Source organism: Vanessa atalanta, chromosome 12, assembly GCF_905147765.1.
Source record: "Vanessa atalanta chromosome 12, ilVanAtal1.2, whole genome shotgun sequence".
In the NCBI taxonomy this organism is placed as follows: Eukaryota; Metazoa; Arthropoda; class Insecta; order Lepidoptera; family Nymphalidae; genus Vanessa; species Vanessa atalanta.
Window position 1 is genome coordinate 12,353,968 of NC_061882.1, and position 6,043 is coordinate 12,360,010.

At 33.0% G+C, this 6,043-nt stretch overlaps 1 non-coding gene across 1 annotated transcript; it reads left to right on the top strand.

Annotated features, from left to right (window-relative positions):
• Nucleotides 1–554: 554 nt before the first annotated feature.
• Nucleotides 555–626, top strand: Trnae-uuc. The gene has a single exon. It is a non-coding gene; the product is annotated as a tRNA-Glu (tRNA).
• Nucleotides 627–6,043: the final 5,417 nt, after the last annotated feature.

Here is a 6,043-nt window from a genome sequence, read left to right on the forward strand (position 1 = left end):
TTGTTCTTCAATCAGTCGGGAAAGTGAAGCCAGAACGGGTGGCTAGTCTATGATAAAGTTAATTCAAATAACAGAAGTCCGCGCAGATCATAATAATGACTTTTTGTATTTTGACTTTGTACAAGTACAATATGAAAATAATGACGGGTCCCGTGTTTTATCTTTGTAAGATAATGTTTCCACGGCCTTTTATATTATTATTTTCAATGACTTTCTGATAAAAACGTTTAATCACACATAAATTATATTTCTCAATTTGCATATAGGGAAAGAAAATAAAATTAAACTAATTATTTTAAAACATCTTTCATACTTATTGCATAAAAAATGAGAATGAAATTTCAGGATTTTTTGTTAATTGGAATATCGTCTCGCCATTCGTATAATTTGTATTATGTTGTGTTATCTAATATTTAGAGCTGTTAGAATACTTCGGTCCGATATAATAACAGATAAGATACTTGAAGCTGATTAAATCGCGATTTTTATTTGGTGAAGATAACAGAAATATTCAACTGCTTCAACTGTCGCTAAAATGTACATATGATTTCAACTCCCGTATGGTCTAGTGGCTAGGATACCTGGCTTTCACCCAGGAGGCTCGGGTTCGATTCCCGGTACGGGAATGTTTTGTTGAAATATTTTAGAATGACAAATGTATTTTCTCTCTTTTCAATATTTTGATTCGTGAGGTTTTTACATATTATGTCAGCTATTTACCAATTTGTAGACTGACGTAGTAGAATAAGCTCCAAACTATTTCTCAAAAAAAGGAGAGGATGCCCAGCAGTAGGCATCCTCTCCTTTTAATAGGCTCTTACTATAAATCATACATTTATTCTATAGGTACTTATTATGTTCATTAAATTTATCTTGTTCTCTGAACGAAATACACTCTAGGCAATCATTATAAGGTCTCCAGGACACAACATCTTAGGGCTCAGGCGAGTCAGTGTAAGGCTTCTAGCGTCAGATGACGTCAGTGTAAGACTCATCATCACAAATCAGTGTCAAGATATAAAATTTATAATCTATTAACTTATTCTTCTACGAAAATTTGTTTTAACATTTTTAACTTAATTATACTTATGAAGGCAGACGAATTAATAGTTTACTCAACGAGCTCTTAATCATAGCGAAGGCACGAAGTTGAGCAATAATATTACATAGTTTATGGCATAATTTATATCGCGGTGAGAGATATTTTATGGGGCCTTAAATGTGTTTTGATATGTGGTCCTTTATGGCTTTAAAACACCACTTTGAAGATGATCTCATAATTCATGAGAGAATATTTTATTCGCATAAACATTACGCAATAATTAATGATGTATGAAAAACTTTTGTTAGCATAGGCTCTAAAACTTTTTATTTTGTGGTAAGGCTTTGTGCAAGCTTTAGCGGTAGGTACTACCTACTCAACACATTCTACCGCTATACTTAGTATTGTTGTGTTACGGTTTGAAAGGTGAGTAAGCCAGTGTAAGATTGGTGTAATATTGAAGATATAAGAAGAAGTTAATATTTCATGAGTGGTGGTGACCTCACACCATCAAATGGCCCGTTTGCCAGCAAAAACCCCATCAAATAAAATTCAGATTGCGTTTCTCCAAAATATGATTGTACGAAAGGTTTATGAATATTTTAGCAATAGCCTTTATGCAGGGTGATATAGTCTCTGTCTGCGCACAAGATATTTTACCACAAACCTACAATATTTAAACGGGTAATATCGTGAATAAAGCCTATGTTTTAATAATTTCGGCGTTCCGCTGAAATGTATGGCGGTCAGAGACACACACAATTTAGATTTCCAACACTAGAATATTAAGTTCTATTCTCGTATCATTTATAAAAATGTAATTTTATCTCTCCCACGCCACTGCTTCTCAAACGTGATAAATGATTACAACGCGTACTTATATATTTTGCAATAAATTTGTCTACCGAGAATAATTTGAAACCAACTTTTTTTTTCACGCGCTCTAATAAAAATATTATATTTTAAGCACTCCAAAAAGAAAAAAAAAACATCAGGATGAAGCACTTATTTACTTTTGAGAAGAGAGATATAGTTTACTCCGCCGCTTTTGTATTACAATAATCAAAGTCGTCCTCCACCATTTTTTTTACATCCAGCTTTTTCGTGTTTTTCTATTTACATTGTATTAAGCCCCTGTAAAACAAATGATTATCGTATTTGCTATCTAGACAATGGTCCATTTGTACTCCGACACATAACCTTCATGGCTCGCATGAACAGTTGCAAATTTTGTGATTGTTGCTTGGGTCTCTTGGGTCTATCTTGGGTCAAGTTAAAAGAAGTTGTTATTTGGATAAAAAAACCTGTACCGGCTTAGTTGTGTTTTTTATGTATAGTTTGTGGTCATCACTGGCCATAAAAATGAAGCTGTAACAAATCGACAAACCTTCGAACTGGAAAACAATAACACTGAGTACTGTAATTTGGCGGAAGAAAGTACAAACAGTATGACGGGCTTGTAAAATGCCCTAAAATCAAGTAAAATTATTAAGCTGGATGTTAAATGTTCCATTTCTCAGAACTTGCGCCGATCTCTCTTCGATTCGATTAGATTATTGAATATGAGAACAAAAGAAAGGCAAGTCTCCTGCTCGGATGACTAATATACGCTTAGACTACCACTGTGGACAATCTAAATACATTTAAAAATAACAGTGGTGATCAATATTGATACCGAGATGGCCCAGTGGTTAGAACGCGTGCATCTTAACCGATGATTTCGGGTTCAAACCCAGGCAGGCACCACTGAATTTTCATGTGCTTAATTTGTGTTTATAATTCATCTCGTGCTCGGCGGTGAAGGAAAACATCGTGAGGAAACTTGCATGTGTCTAATTTCAACGAAATTCTGCCACATGTGTATTCCACCAACCCGCATTGGAGCAGCATGGTGGAATATGCTCCAAACCTTCTCCTCAAAGGGAGAGGAGGCCTTTAGCCCAGCTGTGGGAAAATTTACAGGCTGCTAATGCTAAAAATGATCAATATTGAAACAATAATTTATGACCTTAAAAACAAAGATGGGAGTGAGTGTCCTCCGAGGAAACTTTGAAACCAGTGTAATTTGTCAAAATGACAGTCATGTAAAGATCAAAAAGAATTAAGAATAATACGTAGCAAATGTAAAAATAACTTTTGGGCTCGATTTCATGTTGGCTTCAGCAACTCGCGTCCTAATTCCACTTTGTCTAATCACATTCAACCAACATTGTGCTCATAACATATACTTATTCATATGAGCGGTTCGGTCTTTTGTCGTCCGCTTTTGTCCCTTTGCGGCTCATTCATCTGAAAATACCTCCTGCTTTTAGAATTGTACGAATGATATATTTTTGAAATGGGTATTTTATAATTTTCTTTGTTCGAAGGCTGCTAATTACGAATCGGTTATGCTTCCAGGGACTGCAGTATTGTGATTTTAATTTTATTTATGGAATTGAACTGAAAATATACCACAGAATGTCTTACAACGTTCACAGTTTTTCAGTCAGTAGACAATACAAACCGCTATGTCCATGCGTTTTAAATCTATAATATCTTCAAATATTCATTTAAATTACATGCTACCATATTGATCCATATTAACTTCACAGTACATTTAAGGTACTTAATTGGATAAAGATTAATGCTGTATTGCTTAAAAATCGCTTTGAAAATAAACCATTATTTCTCTATACTAAATGATTTGGATATAATTGATGATTGTTTAATGTAGTATATTTTTTATTTCGATGAAGGTTCATGCTGTCAAATTCAAATACCTTGACTAGAGGAACTGAACTCCTGAACTGTTATAACTTATAAAATTGTTTGTAAACGTTTGCAAGATTGCAAGTTAAATTCGCTCAATAATTTTATTAACATATCACGTGTTTTAAATTTTATTAAAATATTTTAAATCTAAAAAAATAATAATGTGAATATTAATATTTAATTGTCTCTCTTGGAAGTTAAATGTTGTATCTGAATTACGTTCACTTCTAAACCATAAGACTTAAAGACATAAAACAACAACAAGTTCGACGTTTAAAATTAAACTATTTAAATTTAATTTTTAATAAGATTTTGCCACCATTCCGACCAGTAATGTCAAGTTAAACCCACAAATGAATGGCAAACTTTGGCTATCTGTGGCATGCACGTGCAATAATTAGGGTGGTCGTCCACTGTAACTGCGCAACTTGACTTTCATTCGTTAGGCTCGGGCACATTACGTCGTATTGGACTATTGCCAAACGAAGACGCAAAAGTTTACTTGTATGGGTCAGTGTACACTGCAGGAATCATAAAATGTACTCTTAAAATTGTTGTTTTGTTTATATTTATCTTCAACTGTTTATACATTGTCACTTCATTATAAGCTTTTCTTTTATATCTTTGCGATAAATTCTTAAGATTATATTTTACCTGCCTGATAAAGTATTGAATACAATATTTTTAACTTATAAGTACATATAAAGATATATATTTATTTTATGACAAATTTACACATACCGATACTTTGTATAACGAACTACATAATTATAATGACCGGACTGTATACCACTACATATACACTATTATTCTATTCTGAATCTATGACTAATACATTTTGAACTTATTGTGGCACGCGCAATTGTTTTTATCTTTATTATTTTAAACATATTTTTAGGTCACTGAAATTTTTGTTCATCAATAAAATATTGCATTTTATTCAATTAAGTATAAGGAGATGAATATGCAGGCTACGTACTAGTAAGCCATTGTAACTTATCACCAATGTATAGCCAACCATGATAGGTATCTAAGGTTTATATTTCTTGTGCCGGTAATTGCTCAATCATCTTTTGAAGCGAAATGGCAATGCTGCCATAACTATTTCAACAAAAGCAACTTGGACTTTGAAGACACATTATTGTTAGTGTTTGGTTGGTCTACCTAAGAGAGTATTTGAAATGAGACAAAATTATAAAAAAAATATCAGAACATTGCGGCTAGCATCTAAAGAAAAATAAACTTGGGTACATACAATTTGTATTGGGCAGCAGTGTACGCGTACTGCAATGACAAAAGTAATTAGACAAAACTTATACAATTATTAGCAGGCCGCGGTCTCTGCTATACACTTTATGGTTACGACTATATTGAGAAACTTCGCCCTTGTCCTAAATTTGACGTCTTAAATAATAACATTTACTTTTGAGTTATTTACATTTAATATGGAGCTGACATGGATCAGTCGTGAGTGGGATATTGTTAGCGCACTAATTTTAGTTGTTGATTGCTGGTTCTATTACAGGAGTTTCAATGAAGCAGCTCTATTCTGATTTTATTTAGTGAGAATAAACTCAATTTTTTTTAATTAAAATTATCCGAAGATATAAAATTATAAAATATATAATTAATAATAAGTACAGTATGATAAATTATTTTAAGCCAAAACATGTCAATTAAAATCAAATACATTCCATTTTTAAATTTCAACAAACGACGTTGAAATAATTCATGTTCGTTTTTTAAATAAATAAAATCTCAAAGTTTTCAACCTAGAACGATAAAAAAGAATGCAAATCCGCCATTTTAGATATCAACCGGGTCACCTAAGAAAGTGCGCTGAGAACTTCATTGTCTATAAAACTAGAAGTAAAACCAATCAGAATTACGTCACAACAGCGCTCGCCGGGACAAAAGGCAATGAACGACGTTTAATAAGAAAAATAAACGTAAAACTTTGCACGTCGAAAACTAAAACCCGGTGCCAACTACACTCGATAAATTAACGGTGCCATTTTTCGTAGTAGGTTTTATTGGATTGGAATTATTTATCCAATTTTTATTAGCATTTTAGATGAAAATTTGATCGAGATCGTCGAGTGTATAAAATGGATTAAGATCACATCTTCAGCTGATCGTTGGATGAATTTGGGACTCTACTGAGTCATGTGCTTAATTTGAGGTTATCATATATTACTGATTTGCTATCAGCGCGGAAAGAAAAAGTCGCGGTACCTCAGACATTTT